This window comes from Ambystoma mexicanum, chromosome 6p (assembly GCF_040938575.1).
Source record: "Ambystoma mexicanum isolate Mex_15411 chromosome 6p, UKY_AmexF1_1, whole genome shotgun sequence".
NCBI classification, from domain to species: domain Eukaryota; kingdom Metazoa; phylum Chordata; class Amphibia; order Caudata; family Ambystomatidae; genus Ambystoma; species Ambystoma mexicanum.
In genome coordinates, this window is record NC_090935.1 from 376,523,072 (window position 1) to 376,544,817 (window position 21,746).

Consider the following 21,746-nt stretch of genomic DNA (forward strand, 5'->3'; position numbering starts at 1 on the left):
CAGTATGATGCCCTCTTCGGAAGGTTGCGCGCCGACAAGGAAGGACGGACTCGGATCTGGATGGACATCGTGACTGCCATCAACGCGGAGGAGGTGGCAGTCCGCGACTACGAACATGTCAGGAAGCGCTGGGAGGACTTCAGGTCCAGGACCCTCAACAAGGCCCGGCGCCTCCTGAAGGCAGAGGATGCTCAGGGGCGCCGGGGCCACTTGTCGGAAGATCAGATTAGGGTCCTGGAACGCATATCCCCAGCGCTCCACGTCCAGGTCCTTGAGAGGCAGACCCGTCTGGAGTCGAGCGGTAAGTGTACATGCATACTGATTGTAAGCTGTGCGTGTGGTGTGCCAGGAGTGTGCAGGTTGAACATGTATTTTTATGTGGGCAAGTAGGGGGGTGCACAGGGCCGTGAGGGTGACACACGCGAGGGGTCTCATGTGTGACACATGGATGGTGCTTGTGTGTGTGGGCTTGCATGGCACAGGATGTGAAGGAATGATTGTCAGGTGTGGCATGGATTTCGATCGGAACTCTGCGACAGTTGGCGGAGGTGTACACATGCATGCAAGTTTCGTGGTGTGTGTGCATGTGTAGTGTACTCCCTCTGTTGCATGTGATGTGTGGATGACCTTTGGCTGCTCATGCTGTTGTATGTGAATGGATGAAGCTGGCTGTTGCAATATGCCTGTGGTATGGCTCATGTGTGCAAGTTGAAATTACATGTGTATTGGGGATTGTGATGCCATGTCTGAGGTTTACCAATGCCACTCATGTATGACTGTCATGTGTGTCTGTGTCCATTGGACAGTGCCCTGATGCCTGTGTTTTCTTTCTCCCTGTCTGCAGCGTCAACTGATGAAGAGGGCGGAGAAGGTGCTGTGGAGCACAGCGGCAGGGGTTGCACCACCAGCCGGAGACGCAAGGCCCGGATCCCCTCCCAGGTTCTGATCTTGTCGGGGAGTGAGGAGTCCGGTGCCGTATCCCAGGCCGCAGCTGCCGAGGGGAGGTCCAAGAGGTGGAGGTTGGAGTTGGGCTCCTCGGCAGCAGAAGGGGCAGCTGGGACCCCACAGGGCCCAACGGAGGAAGATGGCACAGAGTCATCCAGGTTGGTGGGGGGTTTGGAGGAGGAGGAGGCCGTGCAAGCACAGAGGCGGGGTCTGGAGGTGGGGATTCCACTGGTGCTAGTGGTGCAGTGCAGGATCTGGGACAGGAGGCAGCACAGGCCGCTGCGGAGGTGCCTGTGTGCAATCCTGTCCCTGCTCCTGTCACTGCATCATCTTGCACCAGCGGGGATGCCTACCTCCAGACCCGTTCTCAGGGAGGGGATTGGCTTACAACACCTGGCCTTCCTCTCCCTGCGGATGTGACTATCCTGCACCAGGTTGAGCCTGTCCAGGGTGGGGTGGCATTGCGTCAACGGGCCATGCGAGCTGACCTGCAGTCTTTTCATGATGAGTCTGCACGTCTTCTTGCATGGCTCGTTGACTGTGTTGACCCACTGGGACAGCTCACCAGGGCTGGATTCCTCAGTTTCCTGGACCTTGTTCCGACCCCCTCCTCCACGGAACCCCCTATGCCCCAGTCGTCCTCCATGCCATCTTCCCACCCATGTGTCACCTGGGTGCCCTGTGGAGCTGCCTCCGACCGTGCGGCCAGGCTGGTGGACAACAGATCCCTGCCACAGTCGGGAGTCGGACGTCCAGCAGGGGTGGCCACATCAACGACTGCACCCCTGCTGGAGGAGGATGTGCAGGCACCATCGGACAGGGCACATGGACAGCAGCAGCTGCAGCAGCAGGAGACCGTAAATGGGAGCCACGATAGCTCGGGGCCTTCAACATCGGAGGGGCAGGCATCGGCCGGAGGGCAGGAGGACCCTGGACGGGAAGTGTCTTCCGTGTGGCAGCGGTTGGGCCACGCCATAGATGCGGAGCGGCGGCGGGCGGAAGAGGCGCGGCTCAAGATGGTCAGGGCGAAGAACTCCATGCGGAGGGCCCTGAGGCAGGCCGAGTGCCTCGAGGCAATCCGCAGGGAGTTGGAGGTGAACATGTCGGCGTCCCTGCGGACCCTCGGGGCCATGGAACAGGACCGCCTCCGGGACATAGACGAGGAGTTCGATGATGCCCTGGCCCGGAACACCACTAAGTGAGCCGCTGGACTGGCCCGCCGCCATTGTATATAGTTATTTAGTGATAGGTTTCCTTTATAGTTTATTTTTATTTGGAGTCGACGGACACTGCTCCACCTTTTGTATATAGTTCCATTTTAGATAGGTTTTTTGGTAGGTTTCATTTCTTCTGTTGGGATGATGGACCCTGAATACTTTGTACATAGTTGGACTTTGGATTTGGACATTTTTTTTACTATGAATATTTTTTCCCATGGAGCAATGTTTTTCTATTTCTTTTTTCCCTTCATTTCCTTTTTATGGACTTGAACTTTGGAAGAAATTTTTTTGGATTATCATTTATTGATTTTAATTTGAAAAGGGACAGCCAGCTTAATTTAGTTTTTTTTTTTACTTGTGTATTTTGTTTAATTTTGATTGCCATTACTGTTGTTATTAATACATTATTTGGATTTTTTCATTCTTCAATGTGTGGTTTCATCTCATTGTTTTCATGCATGTCATGATATGGGTTTTCAGGTTCACTTGCATCCATTGTGTGTGTGTGAGACACATGTGTTGATTTACATTGTTTCCATTGGAGTAGTATCATGGGCGCATGTAATACTTGGTTGTGTCTTTGGGCTGTGGTGGCTGGCCATGAGGCCAGCCTTGAGGATTGTCAGGGCCTGTGGGCAGGGGGACATGAGTGGGGGCCTGGTGGAGGCTGCCCATGGTGGCTGGGGGGTGGGGGTGGGTGGGAGACATGGGTGGGAGCCTGGTGGGGGCTGCCCATGGTGGCTGGGGGTGGGTGGGAGACATGAGTGGGGGCCTGGTGGAGGCTGCCCATGGTGGCTGGGGGTGGGTAGGAGACATGAGTGGGGGCCTGGTGGGGGCTGCGCATGGTGGCTGGGGGGTGGGGGTGGGTGGGAGACATGAGTGGGGGCCTGGTGGGGGCTGCCCATGGTGGCTGGGGGGTGGGGGTGATGGGAGACATGGGTGGGGGACTGGTGAAGGGTGCCCCACACTGCTGGGGGGGTGGGGGTGGTGGGAGACATGAGTGGGGGCCTGGTGGAGTCTGCCCATGGTGGCTGGGGGGTGGGGGTGGTGGGAGACATGGGTGGGAGCCTGGTGGGGGCTGCCCATGGTGGCTGGGGGGTGGGGGTGGTGGGAGACATGGGGGGGCCTGGTGGAGGGTGCCCCACACTGCTGGGGGGGGGGTGGGGGCGGTGGGAGACATGAGTGGGGGCCTGGTGGAGGCTGCCCATGGTGGCTGGGGGGTGGGGGTGGGTGGGAGACATGAGTGGGGGCCTGGTGGGGGCTGCCCATGGTGGCTGGGGGGTGGGGGTGGTGGGAGACATGGGTGGGGGCCTGGTGGGGGCTGCCCATGGTGGCTGGGGGGTGGGGGTGGTGGGAGACATGGGTGGGGGCCTGGTGGAGGGTGCCCCAAACTGCTGGGGGGGTGGGGGTGGTGGGAGACATGAGTGGGGGCCTGGTGGAGGCTGCCCATGGTGGCTGGGGGGTGGGGGTGGTGGGAGACATGGGTGGGAGCCTGGTGGGGGCTGCCCATGATGGCTGGGGGTTGGGGGTGGTGGGAGACATGGGTGGGGGCCTGGTGGAGGGGGCCCCACACTGCTGGGGGGGTGGGGGCGGTGGGAGACATGAGTGGGGGCCTGGTGGAGGCTGCCCATGATGGCTGGGGGGTGGGGAGGGTGGGGGGGTGGGAGACATGAGTGGGGGCCTGGTGGGGGCTGCCCATGGTGGCTGGGGGGTGGGGGTGGGTGGTAGACATGAGTGGGGGCCTGGTGGGGGCTGCCCATGGTGGCTGGGGGGTGGGGGCGGGTGGGAGACATGAGTGAGGGCCTGGTGGGGGCTGCCCATGGTGGCTGGGGGGTGGGGGTGGTGGGAGACATGGGTGGGGGCCTGGTGGGGGCTGCCCATGGTGGCTGGGGAGTGGGGGTGGTGGGAGACATGAGTGGGGGCCTGGTGGAGGCTGCCCCTGCACTGCTGGGGGGTGGGGGTGGGTGGGAGACATGAGTGGGGGCCTGGTGGGGGCTGCCCATGGTGGCTGGGGGGTGGGGGTGGTGGGAGACATGAGTGGGGGACTGGTGGAGGGTGCCCCACACTGCTGGGGGGGTGGGGGTGGTGGGAGACATGAGTGGGGGCCTGGTGGAGTCTGCCCATGGTGGCTGGGGGGTGGGGGTGGTGGGAGACATGGGTGGGAGCCTGGTGGGGGCTGCCCATGGTGGCTGGGGGGTGGGGGTGGTGGGAGACATGGGGGGGCCTGGTGGAGGGTGCCCCACACTGCTGGGGGGGTGGGGGTGGTGGGAGACATGAGTTGGGGCCTGGTGGAGGCTGCCCATGGTGGCTGGGGGGTGGGGGTGGGTGGGCGACATGAGTGGGGGCCTGGTGGGGGCTGCCCATGGTGGCTGGGGGGTGGGGGTGGGTGGGAGACATGAGTGGGGGCCTGGTGGGGGCTGCCCATGGTGGCTGGGGGGTGGGGGTGGGTGGGAGACATGAGTGGGGGCCTGGTGGGGGCTGCCCATGGTGGCTGGGGAGTGGGGGTGGTGGGAGACATGGGTGGGGGCCTGGTGGGGGCTGCCCTTGGTGGCTGGGGGGTGGGGGTGGTGGGAGACATGAGTGGGGGCCTGGTGGGGGCTGCCCATGGTGGCTGGGGGGTGGTGGGAGACATGAGTGGGGGCCTGGTGGGGACTGCCCATGGTGGCTGGGTCGTGGAGGTGGGTGGGAGACATGAGTGGGGGCCTTGTGGAGGCTGCCCCTGCACTGCTAGGGGGTGGGGGTGATAGAGGACATGAGTGGGGGCCTGGTGGGTGCTGCCCATGGTGGCTGGGGGGTGGGGGTAGTGGGAGACATGGGTGGGGGCCTGGTGGAGGGTGCCCATGGTGGCTGGGGGGTGGGGGTGGTGGGAGACATGAGTGGGGACCTGGTGGAGGCTGCCCATGGTGGCTGGGGTTGGGGGTGGGTGGGAGACATGAGTGGGGGCCTGGTGGGGGCTGCCCATGGTGGCTGGGGGGTGGGGGTGGGTGGGAGACATGAGTGGGGGCCTGGTGGGGGCTGCCCATGGTGGATGGGGGGTGGGGGTGGGTGGGAGACATGAGTGGGGGCCTGGTGGGGGCTGCCCATGGTGGCTGGAGGGTGGGGGTGGTGGGAGACATGGGTGGGGGCCTGGTGGAGGGTGCCCCACACTGCTGGGGGGTGGTGGTGGTGGGAGACATGAGTGGGGGCCTGGTGGAGGCTGTCCATGGTGGCTGGGGGGTGGGGGTGGTGGGAGACATGGGTGGGAGCCTGGTGGGGGCTGCCCATGGTGGCTGGGGGGTGGGGGTGGTGGGAGACATGGGTGGGGGCCTGGTGGAGGGGGCCCCACACTGCTGGGGGGGTGGGGGTGGTGGGAGACATGAGAGGGGGCCTGGTGGAGGCTGCCCATGATGGCTGGGGGATGGGGGTGGGTGGGAGACATGAGTGGGGGCCTGGTGGGGGCTGCCCATGGTGGCTGGGGGGTGGGGGTGGGTAGGAGACATGAGTGGGGGCCTGGTGGGGGCTGCCCATGGTGGCTGGGGGGTGGGGGCGGGTGGGAGACATGAGTGAGGGCCTGGTGGGGGCTGCCCATGGTGGCTGGGGGGTGGGGGTGGTGGGAGACATGGGAGGGGGCCTGGTGGGGGCTGCCCATGGTGGCTGGGGAGTGGGGGTGGTGGGCGACATGAGTGGGGGCCTGGTGGAGGCTGCCCCTGCACTGCTGGGGGGTGGGGGTGGGTGGGAGACATGAGTGGGGGCCTGGTGGGGGCTGCCCATGGTGGCTGGGGGGTGGGGGTGATAGGGGACATGAGTGGGGGCCTGGTGGGGGCTGCCCATGGTGGCTGGGGGGTGGGGGTGGTGGGAGACATGGGTGGGGGCCTGGTGGAGGGTGCCCATGGTGGCTGGGGGGTGGGGGTGGTGGGAGACATGAGTGGGGGCCTGGTGGAGGCTGCCCATGGTGGCTGGGGGGTGGGTGGGAGACATGAGTGGGGGCCTGGTGGGGGCTGCCCATGGTGGCTGGGGGGTGGGGGTGGGTGGGAGACATGAGTGGGGGCCTGGTGGGGGCTGCCCATGGTGGCTGGGGGGTGGGGGTGGGTGGGAGACATGAGTGGGGGCCTGGTGGGGGCTTCCCATGGTGGCTGGGGGGTGGGGGTGGTGGGAGACATGGGTGGGGGCCTGGTGGAGGGTGCCCCACACTGCTGGGGGGGGGTGGTGGGTGGGAGACATGAGCAGGTGTGCAGGGTAGTCCCCTGTTTTGTGGGCTGCCTACAGGGGCCGTGGAGGGTGTACAGGGTACACCTGTGAGGACCCACCCAGCCTAATCATGTGTGATTATTCCCGCGCACCCCTGTAATACACGTACCCAGCCAAATCGCGTGTGAGAATTCCTGCGCACCCCTGTAATACACGTACCCAGCCAAATCGCGTGTGATTATTCCCCCGCACCTCTGTAATACACGTACCCTGGCTAATCGCGTGTAAAACTTCATGCGTACCCCTGTCATACATGTACCCAGCCAAATCGCGTGTGAAAATTCCCGCGTACCCCTGTAATGCACGTACCCTGGCTAATCGCGTGTTTAACTACACGCGTACCCCTGTCATACACATACCCTGGCTAATCGCATGTAAAACTTCCCGCGTACCCCTGATATGAACGTTACCCGCTTTGCGTTCCTTTTTTGGCAGCCCTATAAACTGGTCCAGGGTTAGCGCAGCCCTTTGCGATGATTTAGCGATTTTGATGGCTTTTCCTTGCGCAAGGGCGTTCTTGGGGGCGTTACTGGCGCTGCTGCAGGGTCGCTGCGATACTCTGCGCCACAGCTGGTTTGGGAGCCTAAAATCCATGAGTACGCTGTGCGCGGAAATCGGTTTTGGCGCACGCGCCTGGCGCAGACAATCACACGCGGACACTCTGCGCCAGCCGCTTGCAACACTTTTCTGCGAAATTCTATGAATTACCCTGTCAATGTTTTTGCTAGATCTTCGTGTATTGTCTTTGGGTGCACTAATATCAAAAACTCTGGGTCAGTTATGCATATTTTCCCAAAGGATAGGTCGTTGATATGAACATGGTTGGTCAATTGTGGATTTCCAGTATCCGACTTTGACAGCAGAGCCAAGGATGTCTCGGAGGACATGAGGGGCAATTGATTCCTCATCTGCAGCATGCACTTCTCGGAAAAATGTACAAACCATCAAAGTTCATAAAAAAGCATCTCCCCAGACTCCTTTGCAATTTACTTCCCAATGCTGTTCCAACATTATTTCAACACACACTGAGTCAGGTGAATAGTGAACATGAATGATTAATCTATGTTTATATATACTTATGTGCATATATATGTATTAATTGAAAATACTTTGTTAAAGGGACGTTATGGTTACAAGTAAGAAATTCTACAGTTATGGTAAATTAAGCAACCATAACTTGCGCCACCAGCGTGCACTGCTAACACCCAGGACATCAAAGATGACATCATAAAAAACACCTTTCACAGTTAAAAAATAGAAGTAAAAAAATGTAAGCTTATAGACTCCAGCTACTTTACATTTTTCAGTAAAGTAGTAAGACTCAATAAGTTTCTCCAACATTCCCATTAGCATTTTCTAGTATGCTAATGGAAATAATGGACAACAGTATACCAGAGAAAAAAACAAAACACAGAAACAGTTTTCTGTCCTAAATACTTTTCTCTAGCATACAATACGGACCATAATCAATCCTCTCTATGACTATCTGCGGTCTCTGCAGTCCCCTCTCTAGGTCATACTTTATTTTAAAAAACAGATTGCAGGTGCACACCATCGCACAAGACAACCCTTCTACCCTTTTTATGGTTATGTTTGTACCACTCCCTCATTGCCTGCTTTCAAACAATCACACACATATCCAGCAATCAGTTAAAAAAGCTCTGTAGATAACCCTATCAACATATTAAACTGCCATACACCAACTACTACTTAAAAATGTTGTACACATCTTTTCCATAGGCATTTAACCTTGCTCATTCAATAAATGGTACACACTGCTGCTATAAATGCACATATGCATTGTGCAGTAAAAGAAGTACACAAATGATAAGAGAAGTAGGGATTACCAAGTGCTCATAGAAGCCCAGAAGGAAAGTACCAAGACATACCAAAGTGGGAGACCACTAACTACCTGCTGGGGCAAAGTTACACAGCTGGGCGGCAGTACACCGGTAAGGACAGTGCTGATGGGTGGAGGGGTTTATTGGTGTTGACTAGATATAGGGCATGGAACCTGTGAGGGTTATGAGGGACCAAGCCACTAGTGTCAGTGGTATGAGTTAGCAAGGAAGGGATTAAGTAAAACAGGAACACAAAAGCACAGTTTGTGGAATTTAAGGAAGTCCAGCTCAAGTATAAAAGGAGCAGGAAGGCTGTTCCAAAGAGAGGCAATGGCCGAAGACAGAGACATGACTCCTGCTCTCTGTTTCAAAAAGGATTTCACAAGCAAAGTATTGAAGGTACAGCAGCAGAGCACTGTGGCAGTGCAGTATTTAGGGAAATGAAGTTGGACATATTATAGTCCTTGCAATTAGCAGGACCCAACTTATCCCTTTTCGGTCTGCAGCAATACCACCCCAGAGGTTCAGGCCAACGATAAGTCTTCCAGCCCTATTCTTCATTACCCGAAAGGGGTATAGACAACAAATGGGGAAGTTAAGGAAGAGGCTGTTGCAGTAGTCTAGCCCACACAGTATCAGGGCTCTATAGACTTTGACCTTCTGGGGGAAGGTAAGGAAGTGTACAATACCTGTAAGGAGGGCAAGCTCAAACCATGGACTTTTTTTACAAGCGCCAAAATGTAAAGAGTAAAAGAGAGAAAAGATTTAAGGATACCACCAACATTTCTGGCTGTACAGAATGTTAAGAGTAGACCGCCCAAAGACAGCAGCCACAGGGTAGGAGAAGAACAGGGTAGAGATGTCATAATAAGAAAGATCTCCGATTTACCAGCATTCAGCACTATCCTCAAATGTAGTGCAATCATAAATACTATATACACTTCAATTATATCACTCCACCATATTGCAAATACTGTATACTCCCCCTGCATTACCTGCAATTACTATACACATAGTATTATACTATGTGTTGCCAGTAGCCAGATTCTTGGGGGCATTATGTAAGGAAGGCATGGTATCAATAGTAAGACAGACACAAGTGACCACAGTTCAAGGGTGTTTATTGAACTTCAACAAGGGTATGATAAACGCCTATCTAATCCTAAATCTACAGATGGGAGCAAGCTACGACCTTCAAATAATAATAATAATTCAGTCCTAGTTGTGTCTTGTCAAAATAAAAGGTCCTATACTAAAAAAATACCTATTACCAATCCTTACCTCTAAATGCAAACAGCGTGAGGGATAATATTACAAAAAAAGAAAGAAAGCGTTCAAAATGATATGTCCCTACTTGTATAGCACTGCACAGGGTGGTTCACGCAAGCATAGCACAGTCTCTGGCTTCTTTAGCACAAGGATACAGTCCAATCATAACATCGGGACCTGTATGTAAGTCTCTTTACTCCTCAAAGTCTCTTCATTCAGAGGACCTGATGCAACCAAACAAAAACAAAGTTATTTTCCTCTTGGGATTTCCACAATTATTCACTTTAGGTGATTCACAAGGGAACTGAGAAAGGAAATCTACGTTCCCTTTATCTTTGCCTTTTCGGTTCTCCGCAGAGAAACATAAGGTTGCAGGTCTAAGAACCATCGGATGACTCGAGTGTTAGAATCTTTCCATTGGCTAATCCAAAGTAAGGGAGAATGATCCGTGACAAGTGTGAACTTTCTTCCTAGGAGGTAATATCTAAGATGGATAATGGCCCACCTGATGGCAAGGTCCTCTAATTCTAACACAGAGTCATTTTATTGACGTGGGAAGAGTTTGCAACTAGTCAATAAGATGGGCTGTTCCAATCCATCACACAATTGTGACAAGACTGCTCCTAACCCTATTAGGGAGGCATCTGTTTGTAATACAAACTCTTTCAAGAAATCTACTACCATTAGGATCGGGTTCTGGCACAGAGATTGTTTTAGGTTGTTGTATCACACATCATCCTCGTCAGTCAAATTAATTTTCTGGGGTTCAGCATTCTTTCATTTCTCGGTCAGTTTTGCTGTTCTGTCTGAGTAATTAGGGGTAAACCTACGATAATAATCAATTAGCCCTAAGAATGCTCTATGGTCTCTCTTAGTTTTAGGCGTAGGGGTATCTAGGATGGCCTTTATTTTCTCGCATTGAGGTTGGACACTATCATTCCCTACAAAGAAGGCGAGGTATTTCACATCTGATTGGTCCAGCCTGCATTTGGATGAATAGTCAGCTAGGCCGGCTTTCCTGAGGGCTCTCATAATAGTAAAAAGATGGAAAAGGTGGTCTTGCCAGGTTTTACTATAAATGACTATATCGTCAACATAAGCTCCACAGAAGCAGGGCTGTAATATTTTATACATGAGTCATTGGAAAGTTGCGGGGGCCCTGTGTAAACCAAAAGGGAGGACTTTGAACTGAAACTGTCCCAGGGGCATCGAGAAGGCTGTCTTCTCCTTATCAGGTCCATGTACTGGGACCTGCCAGTTCCCCTTGGTTGGGTCTAGGGTGGATAGAAAGGTGGCACTCCTGAGTTTATCAATTAAGTTATTGATGCGTGGCATGGGATAAGCATTGAAATCTGAGATGCCATTAACTTGGCAGAAATCTATGCAAAACCTCTGGGAATAGTCCAGTTTTGTGACCAATACTAATGGTGGAGGACCAAGGGCTTGAGGAGGGTTCGATGATATTCGCTCTTAACATTTGGTTTACTTCCTCAACCACTATCTGTTTACAGGTTTCCGGGAGTCTATATCGTTTCAGATGGACCACTTTTCCTTTCGGTGTTCTAATGTAGTGATAGGCACCTTTCACTCTTCATGGTTTCTCCAAGAATACATCAGGAAATGCTATAACTAGATCCTTTACATTTTCTTGTTGCTGATTAGATAGCTCTTGGGGAATTAATTCAAAGTTATCTATTTCCTCTGGGACCAAGCAAGATAATATTGTGGCATTGGCGGCTAAAGGATTTTCCTTCCACTCTTTTAAGAGGTTTACGTGGTATAGATGGGTCTTTTGTTTCCTGTTAGGTTGGGCTACCTTATAAGCACAGTTTCCCGTGTGTTCCAATATTTCATATTGCCTGTGCCACTTAGAGACCAGTTTGTTTCCCAAAGTAGGTAGGCGGACCAATACTTTTTGTTCTATGGAAAACCTTAAGCTTACTTTTGTTTCATAAGTGGACTTTTGGTGTGCTTGGGCTTTTCCATATGAGTATACACTAGATCTCAAACAAGCCTCATATGCTCTCGCAATCCAGTAGCAGTTTGCAAAAGGAGAATGGGTGCATCTTCTCTTTCTTCCCATGTTTCTCAGAGCATATCATAGAGTAGTTCAAAAGGAGAGAATCCAGTGGATTCCTGAGGGGTTTTCACACTGCAAATAGTGCTGAGCGGATCATACGGTCCCAATCTTTCCCATCCTTGTCTACCAATTTCCTCACGATAATTCTAAGATTTTTATTGAATCTTTCTACCACTCCATCGGTTTAGAGTTGTAGACCGATGTTCTTAAGGTGATAATATGGAGAAGCTCCATGACTTTACCCAAAAGCTTGCTCATGAAATTGGATCCTTGATCCATCAGGATTTCCTTAGGAAAACCAACTCTAGAGAACTATGGTAATAGATGTTTTAAAATCTGCTGGGTGGTGTTGTTCCGCACAGGAAATTCCTCGGGGTATATGGTTGCAAAAGTACATATTTGTGTCCTAGTCTAGAGGTTTCCAAAGGTTCAATGATTTCCATCCCAATCCTAGAGAAAGGGATTTCTATTATTGGTAAAGGATTCAGAGGGAATGCAAGGGAATGTGATTACTGGTTCAGTGACATAGCTCACATGTCTGAATAAAGTTTTTTATATCAGCATGGATGCCTGGCCAGTAAAACCTCTCACTCCTATGTGCCTGGGTTCTGGATTGCCCTAGATGTCCCCCTGTTAGATGAGAATGGGCAATCTCTAGTATGATCTTTCGGTAGGTTTTGGGGTTACTAACTGAGTTTTGCTTAGGCCTTCTTTGGATTCTTCCTTTCTATACAGTAACCCCTGTTTTAGGAAGAAAAAACAACTTCCCTTTTCTCTCCCCTCCCCTTTGCGAATTGCTTGCAAGAAAGCCTCAGCAAGGGCTGGATCATTTCGCTGAGTGAAGGCTAGGTCAGGAAAAATAGTAAACTCGACTTCCTTTTTTTCTTAATTTGAATAAGCTTCATCACCTTCCCCAAAGCCTAAGGTACCTCTCTCCATATCTTCCAGTCCATTCTCTTTAAGGAAATAGAGCTGTTTCAAGAATTCCCTGTGCAAGTTTGTCTCCACAATGTACTTCAAATGGGATTTCACCATGGTTCTGTAAGAGAACCTTTATGTCTCCCCGGAAGTCGGGATCTATGATGCCTGCCAGAACGTATAGACCGAATTTCCAGGCCAGGCCAGATTTCGGGGCCAATCCTATATAACACCGAGGAGGGGGTATCAAAACTAAGTCTGTGGGGATCATTCCTCTTTTCCCGGAAGGGATAGTAGCTTCTCTGCTGCTACAAATATCAAAAGCTATTGATTCTTTTGTGGCCACAGAACGGTCTGAGGCACTATGGCTAAGCTTCTGAAATGTTATGGTTCCCCAATTTGTTTCAATTGAGTCACAGCCCACTCCTGACACCACATATAAGTAAGGCATGGTATCAACAGAAAGACAGACACAAGTGGCCACAGTTCAAGGGTGCTTATTGAATATCAACAATGGTATGATAGACGCCTATATAATCCTAAACCTACAGATGGGAGCAAGTTACGACCATCAAATAATTATGACGCAGTCCTAGTGGTGTCTTGCCAAAATAAAAGGGCCAATACTACTCTGTTCAGCGTAACTATCGTTGCTTCAAAAGTTCAGTCACTCATTTAGTGCATTAATTATGTTTGCATCACTTGCCACCTATGCCTCATACCCTGTCCTCTTCAAATTCCTTCCTACAATGTTGCCGTTTGCTGACAATCCGGGTTAGTATCAGTCTCCCCAACCCACCGACTGTGCTGCCTTCACTGGCTTTTCTTTGTTGTAGGAGTCAAGGACAGTACCACGCCGGCAACCGCTTCTCCCTGCCTTGTCTTTCGATGTGGGAGGGCCCCGAGTACCTTCCACACACAATGCAGAAGTCTTCAGCATTGATCCGAGGTCTTACATTTTCTATTCTCGAAGGCACATAAAGGTTAGTCTTTTGGTGAAAAGGTCAAGGGATCTTCCTGCTTCCTCGTGTGCTTTCCCTCACTCAAAGTGTGCTCTTGTGCTCCGCCTTTTATCTGTCTGGGGAGTGGAATGGAGTCAGGTGTGTGTAATGATCAGTAATTACCTGACCCTGCCTGACCATCGTGTTGGGACATGTCAGGGATACAGCTCGGATTTTAGTCCATTTTCCCTCACAGTGAGTTGTCCTTGAGAAAGTGTTTGTGTCGGAAAAGGGGGGGGGAGTTGAATCCCTAAGTATCCTACCTGGTAGGATGGAGTAAAAGTGTTATAGGGAAGGAGATACCACATCTTGCCATCCGGTGTCCCACTTCCACTCCCCAAAGACCACCCATCCAGGTCATACTTCTACACTGGTCCACCCCCAGGAACTGGATCCAAAAGCGATGGCTGTGTCCTGGCCACCTGGATGACAGATCCCTGGGGACTAGCGGGTGAGACACTTTCTGGTTTCTCACAGTGGCCTACGGCCATGCCCCTAAGAATCTGGCAATTGGGCACAATCTCCACAATAGAATTAAACCATATAACAAGCCATCCTAATCATGTGAGCGGACACCAAAATTGACTGCAAACTCAACGGCACCTGCATGCCTTTTTTCACCTATAAAAACAGCTCCATGTCATCTTTATTCCACTCCACCACCCTTTCCAGCCGCTCCTATGACCACCAAATAACCCCAAATGGGTTTTCAAGACTTTTTCCCCAGTGCACTATCCACGGACAGCGGCGGCTGCCCGCGGATCCAACATGGTAACTGTTCCAACAAATATGACTCACCTCATGCTTTTCACCATCCAATCAGCAGGTGCATCCCGGATATCACAATTATTTTTACCTACTTTTTGGCCGTTTTAAAAAGAAACTACTGAACAGATTTACACCAAGCCGTCACTCCTGGCGCAAATTTGGTGAAATTCCAACCAGCGGTTTGGGCTGTAGGTGTGATTTTGGGAACCCCCTATAACTTTTCCCCACTGTATGAAACCACACCAAACTTCACAGAATCATTCCAAGGGGGCCATATAGTTGTTTTGCAAAGTTTCATGAGGATTCGTCCAGGGGTGGTGAAGTTATAAGCCGCCCAAAAAGTGCTCTTTCTATGAGTTGAGCAACTTAACCAGAGCTACAGGGACACTACTGCAGGCCCTGTAGTATATATATTTATATATCTATAAATAATGTTCATACATTTTATTGACATTGTGTGCCAATAGGAATTGGGATGAAAAGATTAGTTTTTTTGGTGTAATATTGGTATAGTTATTTTTTAGTTCAATGTTCTATTGTGTTTCAATTTGCACATGTATTTAGATTTTAGACTTTCTCCTTGAATAAATACCGACTTTTGTGATGCATTGAAAGTTCACTGCAATCAGAGACTTTCTAAAAACTTCAATTGCAAAATCTGTAAGTTGATTATTTTTCCAATTTATTCATTACAATATCTGTCATTACGTAGAGTACACTGATGGAAGTCCAGACCATTTGGAAATTTGAGGAAATGACAGACACCTCCAATATACAAACAGTGAGACCTACTGACATGCACATAAACTGATTTATAGTGTATTAAATTGCATATTTTGTATGAATAATACATTTTTGTTACTATTGTTATGTATACATAAATTGAATAAAGAAACAAGCTTCATCATCGGCAACTACTTTGGAATCAACAGCAAGCTGATTTCCGTTTAAAGTAATATTGTTTTCAATTATACATTTATCTGTGACTATACTATAGAGGTTTAGGGTCATGATCAACCTTTGAACAAACTAATAATTCTTATTGTTTACATTTCTTATTGATTAAAAGTAGAATGTTTAAACTTACCACTGTATTTATTCTCTTTTTCATTTAATTTTATAGCTCAACTTCACTCCTAACATAATTTTAAAAAACTATAATAAAGTATATACAGTTTGATAACCGTACTTACACAACATAGTCTTCTTCTGTTGCGACCGATCAAGCGAATGAGGTATGACACGTGATACTTTATTGAATGACCTTTCCAAGTAATAACATAAATCGTACTTTATTTTGCAATAATAACATAACTGATTATTTGTTTACAAGTAATAACATTGTCGCAAAATCTGAATGCAGGCAAACATCAATGTATTGTTGTCATTCACCTTCCTACATGCAACATTGACTGTAATCCATTACAAAAACTCTGATAGTAGATTCATTAAATGGAATATTTTATTCTCCAAGTGGTCTATGCATGTTTTAATGCATTGTTGCTGGACAGCGAAAGTGCAAGACACGAAAATCAACATTATCATTTTGCATTTTATTTGTTTTAATAATTAATTATCTTTATTTTTGAAGGATAACAGTAAATTGCTAACTGTAACGCCAATTTCTTTGGACACAAGTGAAGTTCAACAGGTACATTTCAAAATCAATCGGTGTTAAAAACTATATTTGCTTACAATGGTCAACTTTCTCTTTTTAAAAAATAAATTTCTTTTCATTTTGAAATATAATTTTCTTCTTCAACAATTGTATTCAACATATGTACCTTTTCATTGTTTTATGTATAACTTGTGGTTGAAATTCAACAATCATACAAGGTTACGTATCAAGATATAATCCTTGTTATCAAAGATGTTAACATTACATTGTCAAGTTAGTATCCAATGTTTATTGCATGTGTCTACAAGGAGTCTAGTACTGAAGCAGCCGAGATGGAAGAGACACTTGCATTGCAGGTATACAAATAATAATGATAGTCATCATTTATCATCTATTGGATTTTTAATGTTACTTTGATTGTGTGCATACTGTTCTTGATAGTGAAATTGTGTTCATGTTGTAATTGTATTCATGTGTCATGACATGGAAGAGTATCATGGTTGTTTACAACATGTGTGAATGTTCTGTAACAGTTGGGTGATGAACTAGGCAACTCAGGATTGACTGTATCAAAGCACATTCAGGCCTATCAGTTTTAATTTTTAGAAAGTGGCTATTTGGAATTTGTTTAATTGGTAATAGATTGTAAGGTTGATCATCATATGTTCTGCAAGTGTGAAATAAACAATTCTTGTGTTTTTTTATGTTTAAGAGGCCTAAGAATAAGAGCTGGAAGACTTAAACCACAACACTAACAAATGATGTCGCTTGACGAACTGATGTCACTTGGATGCAACCGATGTTTGAGGTTGATAATGCTTGTCCCAAGCTTCAGAATCAGTATGCCGATCTGCAGTGGCTGGAATTTGAACTGAATATCACCAGCGAGCCATGGAAAGTAACAATTGATCGTTGTTACAGCACACAACATCAACCAGAAATGACAGACAACACAGAAGATGCCTCGTCATTACTTGCTGATCCTCTCACACAATCCACGCCATTGAAACAATTTCATTCAAAGAAAAAAACAATGTTTCCTGTTTTCCCAATACATTCTGAATATCCAGAAATATCACACATTGAAATCACTGAGGCATCTTTTCAATTGATCGACGACTATGTTCATGACCACCCTGACTTCACCATTCCTAGTGCAGAGGACATATCCACCACCATAGAATGGCAACCCATAGTACTGCAGGACAATTGGATATTAAGGGAACCAAAATACATTGTTTATTGACAGCTGCCTATTGCAGATTATTACAATTATTAAATGTCACTATAGGATATGTAGGTAGATTTGTTGGGAGACACTGGCTAAGTTTACTGGAGCAGTCAAAGGGACCAAACTGAAGAACAAGGGAGGCTGTCTCCACAGCCATAACACATTTTAGTGGTCTGTACAACCCATTATAGAAAAATTCAATCCTGGAAATGTACTTTGTTCTCGTGCTCTGTTGTTCAGTGGTTCAACGTTTAGTAAGATTTCAAGTTTCTGTAAATTTGTAGTACTTGAGTTCATTGCTAAAACTGCATACTACAAATATCAGTGACAGTTCTTGTACCCCGCTATTAACTACAAATATCAGTGACAGTTCTTGTACCCCGCTATTATTCAGGCCTGGAATCTCAAACAGATATCCATAGATAATGCTCTCAGAGACATAAGGGTCAGACTTGATGGTGATGGACAGTGAACCCTGGATTTTTGGCCAAGTACTGCACTTACCACTTCCAGGACATGGACATCCCAGAAATAGTGAGTTCTATCAAGGTGCAAGTGTCACAATGTACATCTTCTGTTGCCATGGAGAAACATGGTTTCATTTAATCCATTGAACTTCTTCAATGAAGCGGAATGCAAATACAACTGATAGCCACTGCAAGAGCAGTTCCCGCACATAAAGCATCAATTTGATGTGTGGCACATTTCCAAATCAATAGCCAAAAAAATACCAGCAGCTGGTACAAATAATAAAGGTTCAGAAGAAATTTGAAATGGCCAGTCTATCAGCAACCACCTTTGGTAGAGTTCAAAAGTTCCATACAGATTCTTGTTGAAAGGTGGCATTCAATGCTCCATCATAGTTCAAATGGTCACTCATAGGGAGAATAACAGGAGTTTTACAGGAACCATTGTGTACATGAACCATTGAGTGAGGAGCACAATTATAAGAAAGAGTTGTTGGTGCAAGGCTCCCCTCCTCACATAGCCCTACAATAGATTGTTTGAGACAAAAAGCTTCTCAGAAATTTAAAGGTACAGACATAATTTTGCTAGACTGGTGATTTGGAGATTTTCCATAATATATGCCTGAAGTACAGGCCTAAGAGGTTGCATTTCATAATATACGGCATGGAGGCTGGAATAAGGCATGCTGTACTTGCTCACAATGAGAATATTGGTATGGGACAAGCTAGAACTGGAGGTACTTTTGGTATGCTTCATTACACCATGGCGTTTATAAAAAGAAAAAGCATATTACAGCAGATGAAATTTGATTTCATGAAAGATCTGACATTGACTGTGCTGGCCATGCAAATATACAAACTGAACTCTGAATATGTTTCAAGGGGGAAATCTATGCCACAGAACATTGCTAATGTGGTTTGTGCTCCAAAAGTTGAACTTGTTGGAAAGTTAATTTTGAGATTCAAATGAAGTGGTGTGGTTTTTACACTGCCATCCAAATCAAGTTTCAATCATGTGTTTTCCTTTTAAAAACGTTAATGATAGAAACATTTTATTTAAAAAAAGGTGAACATAGGGGCGTGGATTGGTGCCATGGTAAACGGTCGGGTCCGGTGAGAGCTCCCGGCCGTGACCGAGTGTTACCTAAAATGCCCAAGTAAATTGTAAGTCTAGGCGAAGGAAATCGACGCCCTGCAGAGCCGGGAGGCTCGGGCTGCTCATGCCTTAATTTGGCGGTTCGAAGTGACGGGGGGATCGAGCTGAGACCGTCTTCTCCCAGTGGGGGATTCCGACGTGTGCGGTGAGCCAAGATGGCGGACGGCGGATGGACATAATGAAGGCCCCTCCGACGTCTGAGTGGAACGGGAACTGAGGGAGCCCCCCTCTCCGAAGCGCACAACAATCGATCTGCCTGGATGAGACTGATCGGCAACACCGCCAGCACCCCCTGATCGTGGAAGCAGGGGCTGATCCCTGCCACAAGGAGCAACGGTGTTGGATCCCCCCCTTGCCTGCAATCTGCAATCTGCAATCGAAAGTGTGAGTCCTGCTGAGCCCCGCGACTATCCGCAGCCGCTCACCTCTCGGAGGACCGTCGGGGGGAGTGGCGATGAGCGGGGGGCCTGTGCTGAGCTCCGTTGTCATCCGCTGAATCCTGAAGCGAGCTGAAGCCTCCCCCCACTCTGACCCGAGAGAACCGCCGCCAAGGCGGACCCAGATCTCCCGCGCCCGCCACCCCTGAACCGTCGGGCCCGCGCCCGCCCTTACCTTTCTGCAATTGTCGGCTGCCGCGAGGAACATCGGAGAGGCAGCGGGCAACCAGGGTGCCGGCTGTAATCTACAACGCCCTCGTACGAACTCCGTGACCCTCTCCAGCAACCACCAGCGGAGGGCGCGAGACCCGCCTTCCTCCGGGAGCTTGCCGGCACTTCTTCCGTTGGGGCCCGGCAGTGGGCGGAAAAACAACTCGGCCATCTCCCCCGACTGCCGCCCCAAACCAGCAGCTACAGTGAGGTGTCCTCCGATGGGAGGGGGGGAGCATATCAACAACTACCAGCGGTATCGGCAGCAACGGGCCTCTCCCCTGAACGGAGCAACTCAGCAGGCTGGGAGTCCAGCCGCCCCCATCAAGTGCAGCCCTGGACAGTGGAAAGAAGGCTGAGGGCGGCCCCCCCTCAGCGGGAGTGAATTCCCCCCCCCCAGCGGGCCAGCAGCCGAGGCCCCGGGGGCCTGTACCGCCGACGGCCCGGTGGGGTCAGGGCAGGAAGATCCTTGTCCCCCCCCGGCTGGGCACCGACGACCCCCGCGGTCTGGGAGGGCCCAGTCCTCCGGCTTCCCGGGGGTGCAGATCCTGGAGACTGCTCCTGAGGGGAAGGTAAGGCGGCACCTGCTGCAAACTGTGGGAGTTTCCTAGCCCCTCAGGCCTATCCTCGCGCCCCAGCGCCCAGTGGGGTGACCAAGCCAGCCACACAGACGCGGTCCCTCCGGGGAGTGGACCTGGGACTTGAATTGGCGGCGGAGGCCACGCCTGGTCCCCAGTATCGGCACTCCCGGCCCCGGGGGGGTTCCCCTCGCCTTCCCCTGGAGACGCCAATTGGCCAGGAGAGCAACCGACGGTCCGGAGTCCCTTCACCCGAACTCTAAGATCTGAAAAGAACCTAGTAGCCCCGTATGCAACGAGGTCTCTAGCAAAGACTCCACAGAGAGGGTGAAAGGGGGCCCTAAGAGGGGTCCAAGCGCTCCATAAAAGACATTCTACCCCCGGGTGGGTCGGGCTCCGGGTAGTCCACAAGAAGTAATGTCTAGAAACCAGAAAGTAACCAAACAGACAGACATTGCGACACTGCTGTCCACTAACATGGGAGAAAAGAACAAGAAAGGAGAACGCAGTGACGTGGTGGGTGCCACTCAAGAACCCAACGGGGGTTCTGCAGCCCAGGCGGTGACCAAAGCTGACCTACAGGAGCTCCTCTCTGCCATAACCAAGGAATACCAAAAAGGGACAGAGGAACTGAAAGACAGAATTGCGTCGCTGGATAGGAGAGTGGGCGAGATTGAAACCAGAACAACAGAAATAGAAACCACCCTGTGTGAACAGAACTTTGAGATCGGGGAGGGGGCTGATAGACTCTCCGCTCTGGAGGCCAGATATGAGTCCCTCGAGAACAAACAAGAAGAGGCTGAAAATAGGTCCAGACGCAACAATATTCGCTTGAGGGGAATCCCGAGCTCGGTCTCCGACGAGGAGCTCAATACCTATGTCAACGACTTATTTCGCTTCATCATAACGCTCCCAGATGGAGCTCCTTTGGAACTGGACAGGGTCCACAGAGTTAGAGCCAGACAAAATGCAAATGTTGTGCCGGATGTCTTAGCAAGAATCCACTTCTATAAAGTAAAGGAAGAAATTATGCAGGAAGCTAGAAGTTCGGCCCGAATCCTGTTCCGGGATGCCAAAATATCCCTATACCAGGACCTAACTGCGACTACCCTCGCGAAAAGAAAGGCCCTTAAGCCACTAGCCGAGTGGCTGCGTGAACGGAAATCATCATAAAGATGGAAGGACGGAGAATTTCGTCACGCAAAAACAAGGAACAAGAGAGCTTCAAGGAACAATCTGAACCGACCTACGTGAAATCCAAAAGATGGGTTCGCTAGACAAAACCCTAACTATTACAACCTGGAACGTGCAGGGGCTTAATGCGCCTAGAAAGCGGAAAGCAGTGGAACACAAACTAGACCAACTAGCAGCCGACATTGTCTGCATTCAGGAAACCCACCTCATTGCGGACGACGAAAGCCGACTAAGGTTTTGGCGCTACCCGAAACGCTACTTTGCTTCGGCCACACAGAAAAAGAGAGGCGTCGCTATCCTACTAAAAAGAGTTCTCCCATTAACACAGATCACCATCAAAAGAGACCCCGAGGGCAGATTTCTACTTTTGAAAGGCCTCCTAGTGGAGCTACCAATCACCTTGGTGGCCATTTATGCGCCAAACAAAGAGCAAGACCAATTCCTTCACAGCCTTCCTCCAACCATCACGTCCTTCGCAGCGGGCTGCTTAATAATTGGAGGGGACTTCAATCTCCCCCCGGATCCGACGATGGATAAGTCGCTCCCAGCCTCAAGGGAGGACTTCGGTAAATCCCTCGCCCTGGCG